We start from the raw sequence: 9,959 nt of genomic DNA, 5'->3' as shown, positions 1-9,959 counted from the left end.
CCAAAGCCAGCTATCACTGACATGTAGACATATTTCCTTTTTGTTCAATCTTTTTGTCTTGACTGTTATTTTTGACAATGTTGAAAACATTTATAATTCATATACGTATAGTTTAACCTTGCCATTTTAATTAACATATCAAAACATTCCCCTTGTTATTTTATAAACTCATCAAAATATAATTTCGGTGTTACATTTCTAAACTATTACATGATCGTGAACGTCACTGTTTAAAGCTTCTCACTAGCTCCCCACCACCCTCAGAATAAAGTTTCAGTCCCTTTAAAGGAGCATAGTAGGCTTATCATCATTGCCCCTGCCTGACTCTCTAGTTTTTAGATTTCTTGTTAATTTTCTAAACATACCCTAACCTTCAGCAATTTGGAATAACTTGCTGTTTTTAAGCCAACCACATTTTCTCACTTTTTGCATAATTTTACTCTTGGCCTTTAATGCCTTTACCATCATTGCCTGATACACAAATTTCCTGCTCATCTCTAAGTACTGAGGTTTATAATCAGCTTTTCTGAGCAGTTGTTCCTGACAACCCCCCTCAGCAAAACCCACTGGTTGCTGATTTGGGGTCCCGCCCACCCCGTGCCGTGAGGAAGCTCTGGGGTTCCCTTCAGTAACCACAGCAGCTGGTTTCCTCCTCTACACCTGGAGCTCTGTGAGGGCAAGGATTTGGGTTATTTTTTTCATGTTTGTATTACAGTTCTTAGTATAGTTCCCAAACCTAGGAGACATTCATTTACTATATATTGAAAGAATAAATAAATGGCCATAAATAAATTTTCTTATCTATTTCCTGTACTTGAGCCTTGTCCTCTGTGGTGTAAAGACCCTACCTTCCTAATTTCTGTCTTCATCCCCTGCCAAGCTGCTATTTTCATAGACTCACTCACTTTGGTCAGTTTAGGTTTATAGCTCTTTGTCTGCCTTTTGCATGGTAAATTTTGCTAAAAAAATTAAACAAAAAGCTCCACTAAAACATTTAAAATGAAAAAGGAGGGGGAAAGAGCTGTTAAGTATACCAATGAATCTGAAAATTTTAATTAAGTATTCAGAATTTCACATCTGACAAATATCCACACATGAGTGATGCTATTCATTTCTAAAATTAATGTAATTATAAAACTAAATTTTTAACTGCTTAATGGCTGTGCAAGTTCCCCTTTTTGCTTCCAGTAATGGAGGGTTATTGTGACTACCTCTTAGGAGTGCAGTAACTATCCTGCATTGAAATGTCCTCTTTATAGTAACTACTCCAAGTGATAATGAAGTAGGAGGGGACAGGCTTCATATATACGTTCAGTTTCAGATTTATGAGCTAAAAAGCAAGTTATTTAATTTCTCTGAGATTCAACTCCCCCATCTGTAAAACGGACAGAACAATAGTATCTGACCCACAAGTCTTTGAGTATGACACATACAACTGCATGAAAGAACTGTATAAAGTGTCAGGCTTTAGTGGTTACCAACTTCATATATACACTTTGTGACTCTGGGTCTATTATGTCTGACCAGTGGTTCCAGCTTAACCTTTACCTCCTGCTAAGCTCCTTCTCCTTGTCATCTAAAGGAATTCTTTTAAGTTCCAATATCTTCTAACCCCTGCTCTCTAAAATCCTATGACCTGGTCTTATTTATCTGTTTTGTAATCCCACTAAAAATCCTCTTTTGTTTTCCTGCTAATCAGATTTCTGTTTACTCACTCAACACTTGAACATTGCCATGTAACATATTTTTTTTCATAAACACCAAATCTCCATTTATAACATAAGATGATATTATGTGTGAAAAACTGAAGAACTTTCAGAATAGTTCTTTGCACATAAATTCTCCTGTGTGTTTGATAGATTTACACTGCAGTAGTCTTTAGTTTACATTGGAAAGATAAGCATTTTGTAAGATACTTGAACATTTATAATGAGTAAATTACTAATTTTTTTCTTGTCAAATTGTCTTTATAATCTAATGGAAAAAAATAGACACATGTGTGCATAACTATACTATAACTTCACTTTAATCTCCTTTAGACTTCTAAACAAGAACATAAAAGTCCAATAAGAGTAAAACTTCAATTTTTACATTTTAGAGGTCAAAATGCCAGAAGCACTCATTTATTTTGCAAAGTTAACAGATTTAAATGATCACAATCAATCTTTCTGTGAGGTAGTGAAAAAATGAGGTTAGGCAGCTATTTATAGGAATTATTGGGATTGTCACTGTTATTCTACTAAATGTATAGAGTTACATTTTGGTGTGAGCTACATTTTTTTGAGGTTTGTTTATCTGAGTGGCAGCACATGCTGATATTGTGGCTAACTTGCAGCCTCCCTTGGTTTTTTAATTGTAAACATGTGTGATAGACTGGTTTTATAGAATAGTTTAGAGATTTGGTTTTATAAACAATCATTTATACTCTTTCCATTTTAAAATTACAATTTGGAAACTTCTGCAACTTTAAGGAATAGATTAGTGTGCCTCTAAAACTTAAAGCTGGATTCAAATAGAAATGTAAATCAATTAATTTACAGTCCGAGTCATTATCATCTTCACTTTGCCTCCTGGTCAAAAAGATATGGAGTCTATTTTGTAATCATATCTCCAAAGTATAAAAAATACCACATTTAAAATTCCTGATCACATACATTAACATTTTGGATCCCAGAAAACATGTGCATATCTTCAGAGACAGTGGAAATTTTTCCAGTACTCACTTATTTGGGGAGCAAGAGCTCTGAAGTGGCAAGAAGTTCAATTTAAATTAAAATTTATGTAACCTCATAGTTTTTAATTCAGAATTAAATGCTAATATGACTCAAAGAGTAAGTAGAATTGTTAAATTTATTATTTTACTATATAATTCATCCTTTAAAAAATCAGCACAATATAGGAAAATATATAAAGATCTATTTTTAACCACATATTTTATACACATTTTGTGCATTTCTTTCTGGTCTTTGTTGTACATATATTTCAAAAATAAAATTTTTATTCACTATATATTTTTGAATTCTTTTCTTTTCATTTAACATTAATTACTATTTTTAAATATTACTATTTATTGTGCTTAATATTAATTGTCCTTAATTACTATTAATTGTGAATATTTAATACTTCATCAATTTCTGTAAATGCAGGTATTTATCTCCATATTAGTTGGACCTTTGCTTTGTTTCCAGTCTACCCTATCATAAGTAAAGTGGTGTTTAAAAGTACTTATACCTAAATATTTATCCTTATATGGAGAGCTTTGATTAAAAAATGATGCCTATGGTTTTAAAGATAATTTTTACTGTATTTTAAAATTTTAATTGTGGAATTCAAGGAGAAAACCATGTATGTTTGGAAATAAAAGGGAAAGGAGCCTGCTGAAGAAGAGGTGGCCAATGTCATAGCTGTAACCTTAGCATGACTTTAATGAAAATCTGACCAGAGATTAGCTAAAGTGGAAAGCGAAAGGAAGGATAAGGTATAGAAAGAAATGGAAATATTAGTATTTGAAAAAAAGGAAAAAGATAAAGAAGTAGAGGTCAGGCTGTCTTTAGGATTCTAAGTCAGAATTTCATAGAACATAATGCTAAAGATTTTTATAAGAAAAATAATTACAAACTATTGTTATTACATTTTAAAGAAAGGTTTATACATTCAGATACATATAACTTGTACTAAATTCTAGTAAGAGTTCAGCTGAAAACTAAATAAAAAATCATCACTATGTAAATGGCTATTAAGATAGTCTGACAAAGAGAGTTTCCTTTATCCAAAGTGATGTGCTAGATGCTAAAGGAGATACGAAAATGAGCCTTAAAAGATAATGACGAGGTTATAGGTAAATGTAAAGAGCTTCAGCAGAAAAAATATTATATTTAAAATATACTTTAGTACACATACATTTAAGTCATGCTTATAAAGTAAAATGTACTAAAATAAGAAATAAAAAAATAAGCCATCCCTTGTAATAATTAAGGAAACAGAATAACCACGAGGTGGTGCTGTTCAACAAGAAATCGGAAACCATCCGGCAGGCAGAACTTCCACGTTTCCCTTGGCAAGCAACACCTCTGAAAAGGCTCCCTGAAACTGTTAAATCATAAGGAAACAAACTGGGAAGTTTAAGGGACAAATTACTAACTGTTCCATCTACCTCATTTCCTGAGGCCATTTTATTTTTGAAACATATTGCAAATAAATGAATTTGTGGTTTTCTAGAACTGGGAACAATAGCGAGGCTTGAGGACCCTCAGACAGAAGGCTTCCTCCCCTGGCTGAGCGCCTGTGGTGCGACTCCGTGTGGGCAGGCGGGAGGCCCAGTGCCCTGGGGGTGCCAGGACAGAGGCCCTTCTGTTCTCTCCAGTTTACGTTTGTCAGGTTCGCCACAGGGCAAGGCACCTCTGCGTGTTTGGCAGGGAATGGTTCTGGGCTGAGCAATATGGAATCTTTTGTGAAACAGGCACTGGCTGATTTATAGTGATGCAAAAGCAAGTGTTTAAAAATGTGAAGTGGGCCAGTAACATTGGAAGAAAACACCAGTTCTGCATTGGTGACTCATAATACCTTCCGTTACCTTGAGCCATTTGAAAACAAACATTGAATAAGCTATATAGTAAAACATAGATACTGACTTTTCAATCGAATGTAGCTATAAATGAGAGTAGTTTTATATTTTAACACTGAGTGTGGGCTAAAGTAGTGTTTGAATTCCACCCTCTCCCTCTTGGATTATTCTTATGGTTTCAAAATACATATGGCCTCTAGAGTAAAACCCCCTGGTCCCTTAAAAAAAGGTACATTTGGAAATGGGGGCAGGTGAGTAAAGACCCACAGAAAAGTTTCTCATCTGGAGAGAGGAGATGGTGGCCAAGTAGGTAGAAGGGGAGTCCACTTTCTCCTGTCCCCAACTCAGATACTTGGCTCATCTTCTGAAAAATAAGCTGATCACTCAACAGAATCTTAGCTGGTATGAAGTTAGGAAGCCAAGGAGTACAGAAGATACTTCAAATGGTTGGTAAGGAGATTTTATAGGTTGAAGAGGAAGTACCCTGGGCATGATCGTGGCTCTGCCAGTCCCCCGCTCCTACCCCCCAGGGCAGAGAGCCCCCAGACCCGGGCCTGGAGTGACTTGGACACAGAAAATTGGGGAGATCCAGGCCACACACACAAAGTGAGCAGCACAACCATAGCTGCAGTGGCAAATGACATCCAGGAGAGTGCCTGAAAGAGGGATTCTATCTATACTTAGATCAGGTGGAGACAGGCCACGGCCAGCCAAGACCGAGAGACTTTTGGCTTTCTGAAGAGTTGGTGTGTGAGGAAAGCCAGAGAGTGACTCAGTGTTGCAGGGGTAGTGCCCAGAGAGACTTTTTAAAAAAGGGAGTTGAAGGGTGCTGGGTAGGGACCTCACTGCGCAGCTGCTTTACCAGCAGGGGGAGTGGATTGAGTTTGCTCCCACTCAATGCAGGTGGGCAGAGATATCAGAAAGGTGCACAGCAAGGGGATTGCTCGGCCCCATCCCGGCCGGAGGCTGCGCAGAGTGGAAAGGTCGGGGCTGCCTGCTGCGAGGGCAGTGGGCTGGGAACTGGGGGCCAGAGTGGAGCACCTGAGATTATTTACAGCCAGATAGAGCCACCTTCCCTGGGGGAGATTGAACCTCTGGGAAGGGAAGGAGCGCCCAGCCCTCACCTCCTGCAGGATCACAAGCAGGAGATGCTCAAGTACCCCCTGCAGGGTGCATATCCGAGAGAAAGACAGAGAGAGAAATGCCTGAAGGGCCTATTTTGAATTTCTCTCAGGGAGACAAAATACACTGTTTTCCTAGGGCCCTATTCCTCTGAAGCCAGGAAAGCAGGGAGGTGAGAAATCCGTGTAGCAAGGAGGAATCAGAGCCCTGCCCAGCCTCTGCACATGCACGCAGAGTTGCCATTAGCATCAAGCAGGAAAAAGCTGACCCTCCTATACAGATGGGCCCCTGCCTTGAAAACGGACAGCTAGATTCTTCAGAAACTATGCATTACTGGAAACAAGCTGGGGCAGACCAAGGCAGGTGGTGCAGGGGCAGGGGGAACACACCCACAATTTTCCCAGAAGACTGAACAGCGCCTCCCAGGGAAGACCCACGGACTCCACCCCGCTGATCACAACAGAAGCTTCCTCTAGAGGCAGATGAAGGAGATACAGTCTGTGCTGCCAGAGGTTGGATGACCCACCCTGAGGCCTTGAGCTGATAAAAATCCAGAGGTGGATTCAGAAAGAGAAGGCAAACATCAAACTGCTGAGATGAATTCCACTTTGTTCCTTTTCAGATTTTGTGTTATTTTTTTCTTTCACATTGCCTTTTAAGACCTTCTTTTGTGTCGATTGTATTCCAACTAATTCACTATTCTTTGTTTTTATTTCTTATCCTTTTTATTTAGATTTTCATATTATTTTTATTTCAGATCTCACCCTTCCCTCATCTTATTCAATTTTGCCTTCTTCCTGCTCTTCTATATTTTTGTTGTAAATATTATTTTCTGTCACACTATGCATGGCTCCTATTCCTTACTCTTACTATTACTCCTCCCTCTATCCTCTACAAATCATTCTTCCTTCCTCCTTTAGTCAGTTTTCATTCTTTTCCTCCCCATATTAAAATATTCTTATTTTCTTTCCACCTTTATACATGGTGGCTAATTTGGCATGGATATTATGGTTATTACTGCTTTTCTTCAACTGTACTCCTATTTGGTCACTATTTCTTGTATTTAAAATCTCATAGGTTACTCTCCTCCTTCTTACTCCATTTTGCCTTCCTCCTGCCCATGCTTATTTGAGTTTGAATTTTATTTTTTCCATTTCTTAGCCTGGATTCTGTTCCTTATTCTCATTATTTCTCCTCCCATTTTCCTCTCAAAAATCACTTTTCCTTATGGTAAACATCTCATATTCTCTTTGCTCTTTTGTATAATATTATTATTCTCTTTCCGCCTTTATTAATCTTTGCTGAGCTGTTGTTGTCACTGACCCTGTTGTGGTTTTTCTGCAATTTTGTTCACCACTTTTAATGTTATTTCAAACCTCATAGTATACTCTTCCCTTTTTTTAATTACATTTTGCCATTGCCCTTTCCTGTTTCACTTACATTTTAAATTTTATTTTCTCCCTTTCTTTTCCTTGTTCCTATTCCCTACTCTTATTACATCTCCTCCCTCTCCCCACTCAAAATAATTTTTCTCCCCTTTAGTCATCTCATATTCATTTTCCTAACATACTATTCTTAATCTCTCTTCACTTTAATAATCTTTGCTCAGTTGCTGTTGATATTGGTGATGCAGTAAGGCGGTATTTTTGCTGGTGTGGGTTTGGTTTTTTGGGTGGTATTGCTCTGTTAACCAGCACCTATACAACAGTATACAAGGTGTGGTAGGGGTTGGGAATCCCAGTCAGCCAGCGGGAGGGGTGAACCCCCCAATGAATGAGTCATTGATAATGAAAGCCCAAGGACAAAAAGAGAGACCACATAAACAGAATAAAGGACAACTCTAGAGCATCCAGATCAGAAGATCAAAGAGACTACACCACTGAGTCCCACAGAACTTCTACCACAGAAGTCCAGCCCATGAAGACATGCAGACAAAGCAGAGCAACCTGAGATGCAGAAACAAACAAAAAGAGTCACCTGTAATGGGGAAACAAAGAAATAAACCCCAACTGAAAATAAAGAAAGAATCCCCAGAAAAAAAGCTAAATGAAATTGAGGCAATCTATCAGACATAGAATTCAAAATAATGGTTATAAAGACACCCAAGGAACTCAGTGAGAACTCCAAGGAACTTTATGGGGGCTACAAGGAACTTAGTGGAAACTACAACAGCATGAAAAAGGACATAGAAACCATGAATAAGAACCAGGAAGTAATGAAGAGTACAATATCTGAAATGAAAAATACACTAGAAGGAATTAAAATCATGCAGCTTAGATGAAGCAGAGGACCAAATCAGTGAGCTGGAAGACAAGATAGAAGGAAGTACCCAGTCAGTGCAACAAAATGAAAGAAGACTCAAAAGCAGTGAGCATCTTTTGAGGGAGCTTCAGCACAACATGAAATGTAGCAACACTCACATCATGGGAATATCAGAAGGAGAAGAAAAGTAGCAAAGGATAGAAAAATTGTTTGAAAAAAATGTCAGAAAACTTCCCTAACATGGTAAGGGAGAAAGCCATGCAGTTCAGGAAGCAGAGAGGGCTCCCATCAAGATGAACCCAAAGAGGTCTACTCCAAGACACATTATAATTAAAATGGCAAATTTTAAAAACAAAAAGAGAATCTTAAAGGCAGCAAGGGAGGAACAGCTAGTAACATACAAGGGAGCTCTGATAAGGCTATCAGCTGATTTCTCAACAGAAACATTACAAGCCAGAAGACACTGGCAAAAATATTCCAAATAATGAAAAGCAAGGACCACCAACCAAGACTACTCTATCCAGAAAGGCTCTCACTTAACACAGAAGGCAAAATAAAGAGCTTCCCAGACAAAAAAAGGCTAAAAGAGTATATCTCCACCTGATAGCCCTGCAAGAGATGCTAAAAGGAGTGCTATAAAAGAAAAAGAGAGAGAAAGAGAAATAGGTACAGTAATAATGACAACAATTAAGTACCTATCAATAATAATCTTAAATGTAAATGGATTAAATGCCCCAATCAAAAGACATAATGTAGCTGAAAGTAAGAAAACAAAACCTGCATATATGTTGTTTACAAGAGACCCACATCAGAACAAAAGATGTATGCAGGTTGAAAGTGAAGGGATGGAAAAAAATATTCCAAGCATACAGACACAAAAAGAAAACTGGGGTAGCAATACTTATATCAGACAAAATAGACTTCAAAACAGAAACCATAAAAAGGGACAAAGAAGTTCACTACATAATATTCAGGGCAGTAACCCAATAGAACATTATAACTGTTGTAAACATATGTGCACCCAAGACAGGAGCACCTAAATATATGAAGAAAATCTTGGAGGTCTTCAAGAAAGAAATTAACAACAACAAAGTCATCATAGGGGATTTTAACACCCCACTGTCAACAATGGATAGATCTTCCAAACAAAAAATCAAAAAGGATATTGTGGCACTGAATGACACTCTTCAGGAGTGTCCAAACTTTTGGCACCTCTGTGCCACACTGGAAGAAGAAGAGTTCTCTTGGACCACACATTAAATACATTATGACACATAATCACGAAAAAAATCTTATAATGTTTTAAGTAAATTTACAATTTTCTGTTGGGCTGCATTCATAGCCATTCTGAGCCACATGCAGCTTGTGGGCCCAGGTTGGACACCTCTGCATCTAGATCAAATGGATTTAATTGATATAGAGAAACTTTCACTGCTAAGAAGCAAAATACACATTCTTTTCAAATGCACATGGAACATTTTCAAAGATAGACCTCATGGTAGGACACAAAACAAGCCTTAACAAATTTAAGAAAATTCAAATCTTATCAAGCATGTGTTCAGATTACGATGGATTGAAACTACAAACCAACCTAAAGGAAAAACTCCAAAATATTTAAATACATGAGGACTCAATAACATGTTATTAAATAATGAATGGGTCAACAATGTGACCAAGGAATAAATAAAAAAGTATCTGGAAACAAATGAAAACGAACACACAACCCAAAACCTATGGGACACAGCGAAGGCAGGTTAAGAGGAAAGTTCATTGCAATACAGGCCTCCTAAAGAAGATAGAAAAATCTCAAATAAACAACCTCATCCTACATCTACAACAACTGCAGGAACAAAAACAAGCAATGCCTAGAGTGAGTGGAAGGAAGGAAATAATCAAGATCAGAGCAGAATTAAATGACATATAGACTAAAAAAACAATTCAAAGGATCGATAAATCCAGGCGATTGTTCTTTGAAAGTATAAACAAAATTGACAAACCTTTAACCAGTTTC

Source organism: Pteronotus mesoamericanus, unplaced genomic scaffold (assembly GCF_021234165.1).
Source record: "Pteronotus mesoamericanus isolate MK-2021 breed Mesoamerican mustached bat unplaced genomic scaffold, CSHL_Meso_final contig_50, whole genome shotgun sequence".
NCBI classification, from domain to species: domain Eukaryota; kingdom Metazoa; phylum Chordata; class Mammalia; order Chiroptera; family Mormoopidae; genus Pteronotus; species Pteronotus mesoamericanus.
This window is presented reverse-complemented; position numbering follows the sequence as displayed.